The sequence below is a fragment of the Tursiops truncatus genome, chromosome 10 (assembly GCF_011762595.2).
Source record: "Tursiops truncatus isolate mTurTru1 chromosome 10, mTurTru1.mat.Y, whole genome shotgun sequence".
In the NCBI taxonomy this organism is placed as follows: domain Eukaryota; kingdom Metazoa; phylum Chordata; class Mammalia; order Artiodactyla; family Delphinidae; genus Tursiops; species Tursiops truncatus.
In genome coordinates this window covers 42,016,727-42,033,403 of record NC_047043.1, presented here as the reverse complement: position 1 = coordinate 42,033,403, position 16,677 = coordinate 42,016,727, and the positions used below count along the sequence as shown (strand labels likewise).

The following is a 16,677-nucleotide window of genomic DNA, read 5'->3' as shown; positions in this document are numbered from 1 at the left end:
ATTTCCTTTCCTTAGGATAAATAGCTAGAAGCAGAATTGCTGAATTATATGATAGTTTTATTTTTAATTTTTTGAGGAACCTTCATGCTGTTTTCCATAGTGGCTGCACCAATTTACATTCCCCATTGCACAAGGTTCCCTTTTCTCCACATCCTCACCAACACTTATTTCTTGTCATTTTGGTAATAGCCATTCCGATGGGTGTGAGGTGCAGGAAGGATTGATTATCTTTTGCTTCTAACAGGCAATAAGTGCAAGGGTAGCTTACCTTAAGCCAATCAGATGTTTAGCTGATTCAAGGCTGGACCTACTTCATTTGTGAGGGCTTGTCTTTTCTATTCACGCTTACTTTTATTTTGTTGCTCTCCAGGGGTTCTAACTAAAAGCCTAGAGTGTTTACCAGAACGTCTTCTCCTTGTTGAACCTGAACTCAAAAATATTTCCTCCCCAACTTCTAAGACCCCTGGAAGCTCTGATGCTCTTCTCAGCTTCTCACCTGATTGCATAGAATTGGCGAATGCCTCAAGAGGAAAGTTCATGCTGAATTTTGGTATCACCCCTCTGTGTTTTTCTTCTGCGAGTATCTTGGCCACTGAAGTACACCTTCCCTTGGAGACTCCAAAGGCTATCAAAGAAGTGTTTTTCACTAATATTTTCACCAGATTTTCTGGTTCTCTGTGAGAAGTTTGTTCTGAACAAGCTAGTTAAAAAATTACTAATATAACAGGGGAAATATTAAAAAAACACCTATTTTGCAATATAATTGGAATTGAAAAAATATATTCATTTGCCATATTACAAAGCTTTTGAAGTGGTTACATTCCAGGTAATATGCAAACTGTTGACAGTAACAATTTGTGTATTTATTTTTCAAGCTTTATTGAGATATAATTGACATATAACATTGTGTAAGTTTAAGGTATATAAATTTGATACATTCATATATTGCAAAATGATTGTCACCATAGCATTGGCTAGCATCTGCATCACATCACATAATTACCATTTCTTTTTTGTGCTGAGACCATTTAAGATTTACTCTCTTAGCAACTTTCAAGGATATAATATATTATTAACTGTAGTGTTAATCACTATGCTGTGCCTTAGATTCCTAGAACTTATTCATCTTATAGCTTGAACTTTGTATAGAGTAACAATTTAAAGTCCAAAAATTGAATTAAAAGATTGGCTACTTCATGAAAAATAATATTTTACAGAAAAACTGACATAATGATTTTCACTATAAGTAAAAATTGTGAAAGATATTTTTTAAAGATAAAAATTAATGTGCTGCCTAAATTAAGTATCTTGCTTTGGGGAAACAGTATGCTATTTACTCGCTCCTTATGTGTAACATAGGTCAATAAAATTTGTTAAATGAATGAATGAATCAATGAGTGATTAAATTTACAGTATTTTATCTCTATTGATATGAGATTATTTTGGATCTTTCCATTTAATGGCCCTGAAGTGGGTAAAAATATTTTCTTCTTCTTATTAACCTTTTCTTTACAATGCTATCTTTTGCTTTGTCTTGATTCATTCCTGGTTCATATTCAATATGCATTGGGCACTGCCTAACTGCTTTACATGCCATAACTCAATCCCCATAACAATCCATTTTATAGGTTTAGTAACTGGGATACAGAAACATTAAATAATTTGTTCATGGTCAGTAGTTGATGATCTAGGAATTGAATTCCGTCAGCTGAGGTTCCAGAGCTCCCAGTTTTCCACTATACCAGTGCTTCCTGACCTTTCTGGTGATAGGAGTCATTGGAGGTGTTTATTAAATGTGCTAGAAATTCAGCACATTGGAGCCCAGTGTTGGAGCCCAGCTCTCACTGTTTTTGCTTCACCTACCTTTTGGGAAATGCTGGACTGAGTGATGCTGCTGCCCCTTCATCTCTGTATCTTCTGTCAAAGGGTCAGCTGTAGGCTCATGTTTCCTCTAATCTGTCTTCTGAGAGCTCCTGCCTCCAACCCATGAAGGGCTCCTATGAGTTTTGACTTCCCTTCTCTCCTCTTTGAAGGTGAGACTAGAGTTCTGCCTGGAATAGAATTGCATTGGATGCATAAGGAAAAACAACTTGGTTTCCAATAAATTTCCTGTTCCCTCCCATCTCCAATACTTTCTGTCCTTGGATTTCTGTTAGCTCCTCTCTTCCTTGCTTTCTCTCCTTCCAGCTGGCTTTCACATCCTTTCCTCCCCCTGCCCTGTGTTCTTGTTTTTTTCATTAGCTCTGAGCTCCTCCAAGTTTTCTGGCTTCCTTTCTGCTTATTCACTCTGGGCTGTAACTTTCCCTGACCCTTTCTTCTTTCTTCATTTTCCTCTTCCAAGTTTAGCTTTTATTTTTGTTTCTTTTGATTTTCCCTCATCAACGAAGGGGCTAGACTGTGCAGACCCATAACTTGATGGGTCACTTTTATGGAGCAGATGGTATTTAAAAGAGATCGTACAAACTCATATATGTGGGGAATATCATTTTAGCAGAAATTCTGATTTGAAAGTGTTGTCCAGCCTGCTTGAAGACCTCACAGTAAAAGCAACACAAGAAAACAAGTTTCCTGGTCTCACGATTGTTAGTTTAAGTAGGAGATGCAAATTTGCTGCTACACAGGTGAGCCATATTTAACCTCTGGAAATGTTTTGTTTGATCAAGACTACACTTAAAAGATAAGTACATATGAATGCCTTAAACAGGATTTGTACTCTTTACTCATATACTTAGCTACCTCGGGCACCCAGGTTATCTTCCTGTGCATGTGGATATTTGATTCTGTGGTCCTTACTGGACAATTACATGGGGATGCTTTAATGAGACCATCCAGGACATTTCTAAACATTGGCATATTTTCCAACAGTGTAGAGTGTAATTGTAATCATTCAGCAGGCAGGAAGTAGTCTTTAAATTACCAGGAGTTTGCCATTTTTCCCTTTGGGACCATCTTCCTTTTCATAGTGATCAGAATTCATTCCTAAATGAAGGCTCAGGTGTTTGGGGATTTCTTCTCCTGGATCTAACCATATGTATGAGCCAATGTTTATGTTCTTTTCTCATAGAAACTAAATATTGATCACCAGATATTATTTCTAAACACATTCATTCTGAAATTAGACTGATTTTTACTTGAATTTTACTGGAGGATAATTTAAAAAGTTATTCAGGTTCCTAGAGGCATATTTTGGACTTTTTTTTTTTCATGTAATTTATGTAAAAGCCAAGATTAGCAAGAATGGAAAAGCTCTCTGAAAAATATAAAATTTAACTGAAAGCTGTTGTTTCTAGGTAGTGATGAAGGGGTTGGAGCTGTGAGTTGCAATCATGCTCTAGAAAGGGGGAGCTGACACTTCTCCACCTGCTCCAGGGAGGGGAAGAGCTATACCCTGGCCCTGACGCTTGCCGGGTGGTGAGGATGCTGTGGGGCAGGAGGGCCAAGTGTCACATGGGAGGTAGAACCACTGGAGATTCTGTCCGAAGGGTGCAGCCCAGGCCACATTTTCATTCTTCATTGATGTGTTCCTCTGAAAGCTAATTTCTTGGCTTTGCTTTTGATTTGGACCACTTCCCCTCACCCCCACCCCCCACAATCCTTTCTTGCAATTCATTTAAACACAAACCTGTACATTTATTCTAATTCAGGGCCGGGGGAGTTAGTGATGATGATTGTAGTCTATGTGGTAAATATATATATGTATGATTATAACATATCAATCTGTATCTGTATCTGTGTTTATCAATCTGTAGCTGCATCAACTACATATCTGTCATCCATATATCATCTATCTCTATCATCCATCCATCAATCAATCTATATATCTATCATCAATCTATTATCTATCATCTGTCTATCTATCATAAAAAAAAAAATTTAAAGGTCCCTAATGTTAAAAATTGCCTTAACAATATCTATCTATCACCTATCTGTCATCTATCTATCTATCTTTCTTTCTTTCACACATCTGTCATCTACCTATTTATCTATCATCTTTCATGCATCGTCCATCCATCCATCCAGTAAATCAATCTATCTATCATCCATCTATCATCTCTCTGTCATCCATCAAGCAATCAATCAATCTATGTATCTATCTAAGTATGTATCTATTTTTCATATATCTAATCTTTTACAAAAAATAATAATTTAAAGATCCCTAATTTTAAAAATTTCCTTATTATTACTTTCATACTTGATTTGAAGATGGATACTCGCCTTTTACTTGTGGTGAAACTTTTTCTTATAAGTATTTCTTTGTGTTCTTCACTGCTGCCCCTGCCAACCCCAGTTCTTGAATACTGCTCGGTGGACCCATGTTTGTTTTCTGCATTGAAGCCCAGTTCCTTCCCAAAGATGGTTGAGTAGGTGGAAACATCTCTTTAGTAAATATGTAATATTTGCAGTGCTAGACTGAGGCCTTCTCAAGGAGTGAAACTATGTTTTATTTACCTTTTCTGTTATCCAGAAGACTTAAGTACTTAGATCGTGATAAATGTTTGCAGAATAAATTAGTTTGGATATAGTAAAAATTCATTCATAGAGTAAACTTCAGCTGGTTTAAGCCACATTCATTGACTTTCTAAATGGCAAAAATATGTATTTAATTATATCAAAGCTATTATTTTTGTAAACAAGAATTAGTAGCTTTCACTCTTATTTATTATTTTTTGTATTGGAATAGAACGTCTGTTTTTTAAATTCAGGTGTTCATTTTGGAAACTTGAAAGTCTATTATTTTCTTTCATGGCTATCGGCTATCGTTGTAAAGGTCAAAAAAAAGTAGAATCTAGCTTTTTTGTTTTTTTAACATCTTTATTGGGTACAATTGCTTTACAATGGTGTGCTAGTTTCTGCTTTATAACAAAGTGAATCAGTTATACATATACATATGTTCCCATATCTCTTCCCTCTTGTGTCTCCCTCCCTCCGACCCTCCCTATCCCACCCCTCCAGGTGGTCTCAAAGCACCCAGCTGATCTCCCTGTGCTATGCGGCTGCTTCCCACTACCTATCTACCTTACGTTTGGTAGTGTATATATGTCCATGTCTCTCTCTCGCTTTGTCACAGCTCACCCTTCCCCCTCCCCATATCCTCAAGTCCATTCTCTAGTAGGTCTGTGTCTTTATTCCGGTCTTACCCCTAGGTACTTCATGACATTTTTTTTCATAAATTCCATATATATGTGTTAGCATACGATATTTGTCTTTCTCTTTCTGACTTACTTCACTCTGTATGACAGACTCTAGGTCTATCCACCTCATTACAAATAGCTCAATTTCATTTCTTTTTATGGCTGAGTAATATTCCATTGTATATATGTGCCACATCTTCTTTATCCATTCATCTGATGATGGACACTTAGGTTGCTTCCATCACCTGGCTATTGTACATAGAGCTGCAATGAACATTTTGGTACATGACTCTTTTGGAATTATGGTTTTCTCAGGGTATATGCCCAGTAGTAGGATTGCTGGGTCATATGTTAGTTCTATTTGTAGCTTTTTTAAGGAACCTCCATACTGTTCTCCATAGTGGCTGAACCAATTCACATTCCCAAAAGCAGTGCAAGAGTGTTCCCTTTTCTCCACACCCTCTCCAGCATTTATTGTTTCTAGATATTTTGATGATGGCCATTCTGACTGGTGTGAAATGATATCTCATTGTAGTTTTGATTTGCATTTCTCTAATGATTAATGATGTTGAGCATTCTTTCATGTGTTTGTTGGCAGTCTGTGTATCTTCTTTGGAGAAATGTCTGTTTAGGTCTTCTGCCCATTTTTGGATTGGGTTTTTTGTTTTTTTGTTATTGAGCTGCATGAGCTGCTTGTAAATTTTGGGGATTAATCCTTTGTCAGTTGCTTCATTTGCAAATATTTTCTCCCATTCTGAGGGTTGTCTTTTGGTCTTGTTTATGGTTTCCTTTGCTGTGCAAAAGCTTTGAAGTTTCATTAGGTCCCATTTGTTTATTTTTGTTTTTATTTCCATTCCTCTAGGAGGTGGGTCAAAAAGAATCTTGCTGTGATTTATGTCATAGAGTGTTCTGCCTATGTTTTCCTCTAAGAGTTTGATAGTTTCTGGCCTTACATTTACGTCTTTAATCCATTTTGAGTTTATTTTTGTGTATGGTGTTAGGGAGTGTTCTAATCTCATACTTTTACATGTACCTGTCAAGTTTTCCCAGCACCACTTATTGAAGAAGCTGTCCTTTCTCCACTGTACATTCCTGCATCCTTTATCAAAGATAAGGTGACCATATGTGTGTGGGTTTATCTCTGGGCTTTCTATCCTGTTCCATTAATCTATCTTTCTGTTTTTGTGCCAGTACCATACTGTCTTGATTACTGTAGCTTTGTAGTACATCTGAAGTCAGGAAGCCTGATTCCTCCAGCTCCATTTTTCGTTCTAAAGATTGCTTTGGCTATTCAGGGTCTTCTGTGTTTCCAGAAAAATTTTGGAATTTTTTGTTTTAGTTCTGTGAAAAATGCCAGTGGTAGTTTGATAGGTATTTCATTGAATCTGTAGACTGCTTTGGGTAGTAGAGTCATTTTCACAATGTTGATTCTTCCTATCCAAGAACATGGTATATCTTTCCATCTATTTTTATCATCTTTCATTCCTTCATCAGTGTCTTATAATTTTCTGCTTACAGGTCTTTTGTCTCCTTAGGTAGGTTTATTCCTAGATATCTTATTCTTTTTGTTGCAATGGTAAATGGGAGTGTTTTCTTAATTTCACTTTCAGATTTTTCATCATTAGTGTATAGGAGTGCCAGAGATTTCTGTGCATGAATTTTGTATCCTGCTACTTTACCAAATTCATTGATTAGCTGTAGTAGTTTTTTGGTAGCATTTTTAGGATTCTGTATGTATAGTATCATGTCATCTGCAAACAGTGACAGCTTTACTTCTTCTTTTCCGATTTCGATTCCTTTTATTTCCTTTTCTTCTCTGATTGCTGTGGCTAAAACTTCCAAAACTATGTTGAATAAGAGTGGTGAGAGTGGGCAACCTTGTCGTATTCCTGATCTTAGTGGAAATGCTTTCAGTTTTTCACCATTGAAGATGATGTTGGCTGTGGTTTGTCATATATGGCCTTTATTATGTTGAGGAAAGTTCCCTCTATGCCTACTTTCTGCAAAGTTTTTACCATAAATGCATGTTGAATTTTGTCAAAAGCTTTCTCTGCATCTATTGAGATGACCATATGGTTTTTCTCCTTCAGTTTGTTAATATGGTTTATCACAATGATTGATTTGCGTATATTAAAGAATCCTTGAATTCCTGGAATAAACCCCACTTGATCATGGAGTATGATACTATTAATGTGCTTTTGGATTCTGTTTGCTAGTATTTTGTTGAGGATTTTTGCATCTATGTTCATCAGTGATATTCGCCTGTAGTTTTCTTTCTTTGTGACATCCTTGTCTGGTTTTGGTATCAAGGTGATGGTGGCCTCGTAGAATAAATTTGGGAGTGTTCCTCCCTCTGCTATATTTTGGAAGAGTTTGAGAAGGCTAGGTGTTCGCTCTTCTGTAAATGTTTGATAGAATTCACCTGTGAAGCCATCTGGTCCTGGGCTTTTGTTTGTTGGAAGAATTTTAATCACAGTTTCAATTTCAGTGCTTGTGATTGGTCTGTTCATATTTTCTATTTCTTCCTGATTCAGGTTTGGCAGGTTGTGCATTTCTAAGAATTTGTCCATTTCTTCCAGGTTGTCCATTTTATTTGCATGGAGTTGCTTGTAGTAATCTCTCATGATCTTTTGTATTTCTGCAGTGTCAGTTTTTACTTCTCCTTTTTCATTTCTAATTCTATTGATTTGAGTCTTCTCCCTTTTTTTCTTGATGAGTCTGGCTATTGGTTTATCAATTTTTTTTTGTCTTCTCAAAGAACCAGCTTTTAGTTTTATTGATCTTTGCAATCGTTTCCTTCATTTCTTTTTCATTTATTTCTGATCTGATTTTTATGATTTCTTTCCTTCTGCTAACTTTGGGGTTTTTTTGTTCTTCTTTCTCTAATTGTTTTAGGTGTAAGGTTAGGTTGTTTATTCGAGATGTTTCCTGTTTCTTAAGGTGAGCTTGTATTGCTATAAACTTCCCTCTTAGAACTGCTTTTGCTGCATCCCGTAGGTTTTGGTCGTCATGTCTCCACTGTCATTTGTTTCTAGAGTTTTTTATTTCCTCTTTGATTTTTTCAGTGATCACTTCGTTAGTAAGTAGTGTATTGTTTAACCTCCATGTGTTTGTATTTTTTACAGATCTTTTCCTGTCATTGATATCTAGTCTTATAGCATTGTGGTCGGAAAAGATACTTGATACAACTTCAATTTTCTTAAATTTACCAAGGCTTGATTTTTGACCCAAGATATGATCTATCCTGGAGAATGTTCCATAAGCACTTGAGAAAAATGTGTATTCTGTTGTTTCTGGATGGAGTGTCCTATAAATATCAATTAAGTCCGTCTTGTTTAATGTATCATTTAAAGCTTGTGTTTCCTTATTTATTTTCATTTTGGATGATCTGTCCATTGGTGAAAGTGAGGTGTTACAGTCCCCTACTATGAATGTGTTACTGTCGATTTCCCCTCTTATGGCTGTTAGTATTTGCCTTATGTATTGAGGTGCTCCTATGTTGGGTGCATAAATATTTACAATTGTTATATCTTCTTCTTGGATTGATCCCTTGATCATTATGTAGTGTCCTTCTTTGTCTCTTCTAATAGTCTTTATTTTAAAGTCTATTTTGTCTGATATGAGAATTGCTACTCCAGCTTTCTTTTGGTTTCCATTTGCATGGAATATCTTTTTCCATCCCCTTACTTTCAGTCTGTATGTGTCTCTAGGTCTGAAGTGGGACTCTTTTAGACAGCATATATATGGGTCTTGTCTTTGTATCCATTTAGCCAATCTGTGTCTTTTGGTGGGAGCATTTAGTCCATTTACATTTAAGGTAATTATCGATATGTATGTTCCTATTCCCATTTTCTGAATTGTTTTGGGTTCGTTATTGTAGGTCTTTTCCTTCTCTTGTGTTTCTTGGCTAGAGAAGTTCCTTTAGCATTTGTTGTAAAGCTGGTTTGGTGGTGCTGAACTCTCTCAGCTTTTGCTTGTCTGTAAAGGTTTTAATTTCTCTATCAAATCTGAATGAGATCCTTGCTAGGTAGAGTAATCTTGGTTGCAGTTTTCTCTCCTTCATCACTTTAAATATGTCCTGCCACTCCCTTCTGGCTTGCAGAGTTTCTGCTGAAAGATCAGCTGTTAACCTTATGGGGATTCCCCTGTGTGTTATTTGTTGTTTTTCTCTTGCTGCTTTCAATATGCTTTCTTTGTATTTAATTTTTGACAGTTTGATTAATATGTGTCTTGGCGTATTTCTCCTTGGTTTTATCCTGTATGGAACTCTCTGTGCTTCCTGGACTTGGTTAACTATTTCCTTTTCCATATTAGGGAAGTTTTCAACTATAATCTCTTCAAATATTTTCTCAGTCCCTTTCTTTTTCTCTTCTTCTTCTGGAACCCCTATAATTCGAATGTTGGTGCATTTAATGTTGTCCCAGAGGTCTCCGAGACTGTCCTCAGTTCTTTTCATTCTTTTTCCTTTATTCTTCTCTGCAGTAGTTATTTCCACTATTTTATCTTCCAGGTCACTTATCCATTTTTCTGCCTCGGTTATTCTGCTGTTGATCCCATCTAGAGTATTTTTAATTTCATTTATTGAGTTGTTCATCATTGTTTGTTTCATCTTTAGTTCTTCTAGGTCCTTGTTAAATGTTTCTTGCATTTTGTCTAAAGATGATTTTGGATCATCTTTACTATCATTATTCTGAATTCTTTTTCAGGTAGACTCCCTATTTTCTCTTCATTTATTAGGTCTGATGGGTTTTTATCTTGCTCCTTCATCTGCGGTGTGTTTTTCTGTCTTCTCATTTTGCTTATCTTACTGTGTTTGGGGTCTCCTTTTTGCAGGCTGCAGGTTCGTAGTTCCCATTGTTTTTGGTGTCTCCCCAGTGGCTAAGGTTGGTTCAGTGGGTTGTGTAGGCTTCCTGGTGGAGGGGACTAGTGCCTGTGTTCTGGTGGATGAGGCTGGATCTTGCTTTCTGGTGGGCTGGTCCACGTCTGGTGGTGTGTTTTGGGGTGTCTGTGGACTTATTATGATCTTAGGCAGCCTCTGTGCTAATGGGTGGGGTTGTGTTCCTGTTTTGCTAGTTGTTTCGCATAGGGTGTCCAGCACTGTAGCTTGCTTGTCATTGAGTGAAGCTGGGTGCTGGCATTGAGATGGAGATCTCTGGGAGATTTTTGCCATTTGATATTATGTGGAGATGGGAGGTCTCTTGTTGACCAGTGTCCTGAAGTTGGCTCTCCCACCTCAGAGGCACAGTACACACTCCTGGCTGCAGCACCAAGAGCCTTTCATCCACACGGCACAGAATAAAAGGGAGAAGAAGTAGAGAGAATGAATTAGTAGCAATAGGAAGAAAGAAAGAAAGGAAGGAAGGAAGCAAGGAAGCAAGGAAGGAAGGAAGGAAGGAAGAGAGAAAGAAAGAAGAAAAGCAGGAAAGAAGGAAAGAAGGAAAGAAGGAAAGAAGGAAAGAAAGGAGAGAGGGAGGAAGGAAGGAAGGAAGGAAAAAAGAAAGAAAAAAGATAAAGTAAAATAAAATAAAATTATTAAAATTAAAAATAATTATTACAAAAAAAATTTTAAAAAAACAAAACAAAACAAAACAAAAACGGATGGATAGAACCCTAGGACAAATGGTGGAAGCAAAGCTATACTGACAAAATCTCACACAGAAGCTTACACATACACACTCACAAAAAGAGGAAAAGGGGGAAAAATCATAGATCTTGCTCTCAAAGCCCACCTCCTCAATTTGGGATGACTCGTTGTCTATTCATGTATTCCACAGATGCAGGGTACATCAAGTTGATTGTGGAGCTTTAATCCGCTGCTTCTGAGGCTGCTGGGAGAGATTTCCCTTTCTCTTCTTTGTTCTCACAGCTCCCAGGGGCTCAGCTTTGGATTTGGCCCCGCCTCTGCGTGTATGTCGCTGGAGGGCGTCTGTTCTTAGCTCAGACAGGACGGGGTTAAAAAAGTCGCTGATTCGGGGGCTCTGGCTCACTCAGGCGGTGGGGGGAGTGAGGGGCACGGAGTGTGGCGGCAGAGGCCGGCGTTGCACACAGTATTTCTTACTGCAATGTCTCTTTAGTTATTTTGGTTTCTGAAGCTGATTTTTTTAGTACATTCCTCAAGGAGGGCTTCTGGAACACTCTACTGAAATACTGAGTCAGGGTCTGCTTCATTCAGTGGTAGGCCACAAGAGTCTCTTCAGAGGCTTCTTCCCAATTTCTCTGGCCACGTGTTGGTCAGGAACCAGGGGTAAGCCAGGGGTAAGCCAGGAGCTTCTTGTAGTGCAACCCCGTCTCCCTCCAGAATCAAATCGAGTCCGTCAACTCGTAGCCCCAAATGGAAGTTGATAGGTTCCTGGCCTTAACCGCCAAGCGCTGGGGTAGCTGGTGCCGCTTCAGGGAACTCTGAAGGGAAGGTCCTCAGGACAAACTGTCCTGGCAGCTGCTAGCGCCTTGCCCCAATATTCCCTGACGGGGGCTGGCTAGCCAAGAGCAGCAAGCCTCCTGCTGGCTAAGCCAAGTGCGTTACTGAGTCCAAGCTCGCTCTGCTCACCACACAACAGGCCAATGAATCGGAGACGAGGTGTTGAGGCAGGGAATAAGACTTTGTTCGGAAAGCTGGCAGACCGAGAAAATGGCAGACTACTGTCTCTGAAAGACCAACTTCAAATCTAGCTTTTCATTCACTTAGTATATCTAGGTTTTTATTAGGTTAATCCACACAGCATATGATATGCATCTTCTCATAACTCCATTTTACAGGAGAAGGAGTAGAGACGTCGAGGGGTATAATGATACCCTCAGGGTGATGCAGCTTCTCTGTTGCAGTGTGTAAGCTATGGTCTCCAGTGTTGGATTCAGCATTTGGGCTGAGTATCCCACTGATAGCACATCAAATGTCACCTTATGCTTGCAACTTTCCAATTCACGCTTTCTTGGATTTGTGAAGTAGGGAAATGCAGATGGAAGGAAACTTCAACTAGAGAAAAATGCCTTTAATATAAGTTTCACACTGTGAAATCAGCCTTTCAGAAAGTCTTTTTGGTGAACTTTATTAACAACTGATGGGGTCTAGGAAGCTTGGAAGACAAGGAGGCAGGAAACCCCAAAGAGAACATGTCTGTCAGACATCTTTCCTTCTGGGGTTTCCTTCCAGATGGATCTTGAAGGAAGTGGAGGGGCTCTCTGCCAATACTTTTGTATGTCTGTAACCCACTGGATGTGCAGAGTTTGGCATCCGCTTTTTAAATTCTTTCCTCAATCTATATTTATTTCACTGTGAAATGGAAGCTGATCATAGCTGAATCTTGAAGTCAAAATATGAATCTTATTTTAGTTAGACACAATTTCTACTTTTTGAGAATTTTTACGTAGGGACCAAGGATTCTCTGATTTTTAAAATGCTATGTCACCGTTCAAACCTTGCATTTTGCAGAAAGCTGTGGACCTGATCACACATAAAAGCTGAGGGCTTTTGGAATTTGGAATTCTCTTTGCCTAGATTTTAGGGGTGGGTTTAGAAGACATTTGCAGAACTGGTGGAGAAACAGATGGAGTGATTCAGAGGCTCACTCGTGAATGTCTGCTGTCACTTAGTTCCCATTCCCATATGACAAGATTTTAATATTTAATTCACTGTAATTCTGCTGAATGTATGCTCTAGAAAATGTTGAAGGGAAAACTTGAGCTAAAGGAGATGGAACAGAAGCTTGCATAAATACTCATCTCTAGAGAGCTGGATCTTTTAAATCTATTTGCTCTCCGAAGCATTATATAGATGTTGACCTTTTGATGGGAATGCCATAGTGATAACCGGTTATTATTTAGGGCAGGAGTATTATTTTAGCGTAATCGCAATAGGTTTGCAACTGGCTTATTGCATGGGACAAAGTTAAGAATATATGAGAGACATAATATTATGCTAATTGTTAATAAATATTATTAATAAGAGTTTAGGAAATTATATGATGATGATGATGATACCACCAAACATTCTTTTTTAAAAAAATTATTTTATTGAACTATTCTTTTTTTTTTACTTTTTAATAAATTTATTTATTTATTAACATCTTTATTGAGTATAATTGCTTTATAATGGTGTGTTAGTTTTTGCTTTACAACAAAGTGAATCAGTTATACATATACATATGTTCCCATATCTCTTCCCTCTTGCGTCTCCCTCCCTCCCACCCTCCCTCTCCCACCCCTCTAGGTGGTCACAAACCACCTACCTGATCTCCCTGTGCCATGCGGCTGCTTCCCACTAGCTATCCACCCTACGTTTGGTATTTGTATGGAAACACAAAAGACCCCGAATAGCCAAAGCAATCTTGAGAACGAAAAATGGAGCTGGAGGAATCAGGCTCCCTGACTTCAGACTATACTACAAAGCTACAATAATCAAGACAGTATGGTACTGGCACAAAAACAGAAAGATAGATCAATGGAACAGGATAGAAAGCCCAGAGATAAACCCACACACATATGGTCACCTTATCTTTGATAAAGGAGGCAAGAATATACAGTGGAGAAAAGACAGCCTATTCAATAAGTGGTGCTGGGAAAACTTGACAGGTACATGTAAAAGTATGAAATTAGAACACTCCCTAACACCATACACAAAAATAAACTCAAAATGGATTAAAGACCTAAATGTAAGGCCAGACACTATAAAACTCTTAGGGGAAAACATAGGTATTGAACTATTTTTGATTTACAATGTTATGTTAATTTCTGCTGTACAGCAAAGAGATTCAGTTATACATATATATTTGTTTCATATTCTTTTCTGTAATGGTTTATCACAGGATATTGAATATAGTTCCCTGTACTATATAGTAGGACATTGTTGTTTACCAATTCTATATGTAAAAGCTTGCATCTGCTAATCCAAACCTCCCACTCCATCCCTCCCCCACTCCCCTTCCCCCTTGGCAACCACAAGTCTGTTCTCTATGCCTGTGAGTCTGTTTCTGTTTCATAGGTAGATTCATTCATGTCATATTTTAGATTCCACATGTAAGTGATATCATATGATATTTGTCTTTCTTCATCAGATTTACTTCACTTAGTATGATAATCTCTAGGTCCATCCATGTGGCTGTGAATGGCATTATTTCATTCTTTTTTATGGCCAAGTAATATTCCATTGTATATATGTGCCACATCTTCTTTATCAATTCATCTTTCAGTGGACATTTGGACAACAACCACTCTTTATCAACAAAGTTTGCTAAGGAATTTACATACTTTCCGAACTCTTATAGTCCTGCAAAGAAGGTCCTGTGATTTTCATTTTTAATATGAGGAAAGGGAATGAATAATATTTACTTTCTCCAGGCCAAATACCTGGTAGAGGCACTGGATTTGAATCTGTGTAAGGTTCCAAAGCCTGTATTTCTTCACTATATCATGTCAGTCAATTGAACAGTAGGAACTTCAGTTACAGGAAAATTATTTTGTACTCATTTGTTTAATGTGTTTTCTTTTTAACATATTAGTAAAGTTCTAGCTTAATCTATCACTGAAGTTGGTTACAAATGGCTTAGGATGATATAGCTTAGCTTTGAACTGTAGTTTATTTTGAGAGCCAGTATTTAAAGCCTCAGGTGGACAGACCTGAATAAATCACTCTTCTTCAGAGACAAGTTATTCAGATTTTTTATGATGATTCCAAAGACTTTTGTGACTTTTCATGATCTCCTCCTTTCACTCTGATCTACCAGCAGCCTTCTCTTTGTCCTGAGCTCAAGTTAATAGTTTTACAGGATATTTCTGAGAAACGCATTCTTCCTTAGTTTTTTAGTAAGTAGGTCAAATGAACAAGTACCATTGTATCAAAAAGGTCAGATTTATTTAAAATGTATTGTTGCCTATATACCAAATATTGTGTATGCAGACTTCATATACATATTGAAAGTTCCTGCATAACTTCTGTCAGAAAAATCTATTTACTTTAACTGTTGAATCTTTATTCTTTTTTTTTTTTTTTGAGTGGCCATCCAAAACCATAGTGAATAGAGAAAAGGCATATTACAATGCAACAAAACCAAAAACAGAAAACAACTCAGTGACCTAACCTGTTCTGAAGTACACTTGTGAGGTTAATAAAAATTTTTATTAATAAGACATGGGTTTTTTGAAGCATAGAAAATGATAATTTTCTGTCATTTGTCAAAGCAGTTGTTCTAATGCCAAGAATGTGCCCTCAGGAGAAGGACTTCAGTATCTTCCATTTGAGAAACTCAGCCTGAGTAACTCAGGAACCAGACCCAGGCACGTTAGGACTGAACATGAGTTAGGACTGAACACTCTCACACCGCTCTTTCCTGCAGTTTTTCTATCCTTGCATTACTGCTCAGCGTTTCTCAAACCTGGGCTGGGAGTGCAGATTGGTGAGGGGTCAGGAGCTCCCATGGTCCCTTCCCCTCTCCATGGGGCTGCCTCGGTTCCAGGGAGGCTCAGGCTTGGAGGCTGTACCATCCACCTCTGGGAAAGCTGCAAGTCCCTGGATAGTTGATGTCACTTTTCTTTTTCCTAAAAGCAAATGTGAAAGAAGACCAGCAACTCCTTCTCAAACTTGGGAAGGAGAAGACAAAGATGATCCTTGTCATTCATTTTGTGTGAACTCCTATTTAGCTATCAATAGTTTTAATGAAGCCACATGTAAAACTTGGTATCAAATGATTTAACTAGTCAAACTACATGTAATAACCATCTTCTGTTTTCAGATTCATAGTATTGTTGGAGGTATTTTCTGTTGAACAGTAGGGACAGTAAAAAGTGAATGCTGAGAACTCTTTTATTTTTTTATTGAAGTATAGTTGATTTACAATGTTGTGTTAATTTCTGCTGTGCAGCAAAGTGATTCAGTTATACATATATATACATTCTTTTTAAATAGTCTTTTCATTATGGTTTATCACAGGATATTGAATAGAGTTCCCTGTGCTATACAGTAGGACTTTGTTTATCCATGTTTATCCATTTTATATATAAAAGCTTACATCTGCTAACCCCAACCTCTCACTCCATCCCTTCCCCAACCCCCTCCCCCTTGGCAACAACAAGTCTGTTCTGAGAACTCTTTTAGAGAGTTTAAGATAATTAAACTGAACTGAGACATGCTATAACATAATGATATCTTATTAATTTCCAGGAAGGAAAAGTAAGTGTGAAAAAATCGAATATGTACCTAATCATTAGTAAAATATATAAATCTCATATACCATAGAATTCACAGGAATTGAAAGTCAGAAAAACTGAACAGATTCTTATACAGTTTTGCTAGTTGTATTACTGTCGAGGCAGAGTGTAATCATATTCAGTCTAGAGGCTATGTGTTTTATTTTTTCCATTTTGGCTTTAACATCCCTGCCAGCATATATCAATATTTTCCTAGAACACTAGTTTATAATTTATTAGTTATTATTAGCTAAAAATTTGAATACTTTTCAAGTGTTGATAAATTTTAGTTGCTCTAATTTTCATGAAGGCAAAAATTTATGGCTCATGAACTTGTTCTTGTAAATATATATATATATATATATAT

At 37.4% G+C, this 16,677-nt stretch overlaps 1 protein-coding gene across 2 annotated transcripts in view; it reads left to right on the top strand.

The window, feature by feature from the left end:
* HMGCLL1 (3-hydroxy-3-methylglutaryl-CoA lyase like 1) overlaps positions 1 to 16,677 on the top strand; it is a 142,389-nt gene that overhangs the window by 6,993 nt on the left and 118,719 nt on the right. Inside the window, exon 1 of one of the 2 annotated variants that reach the window (XM_073810872.1) lies at positions 2,425 to 2,621. The exons of the other annotated variant lie outside the window; for it this stretch is intronic. The gene's annotated coding sequence lies outside the window, so the exon portion shown is untranslated. Of the gene's footprint in view, positions 1 to 2,424; positions 2,622 to 16,677 lie in introns of those variants that run through there. 2 annotated transcript variants of the gene reach the window in all.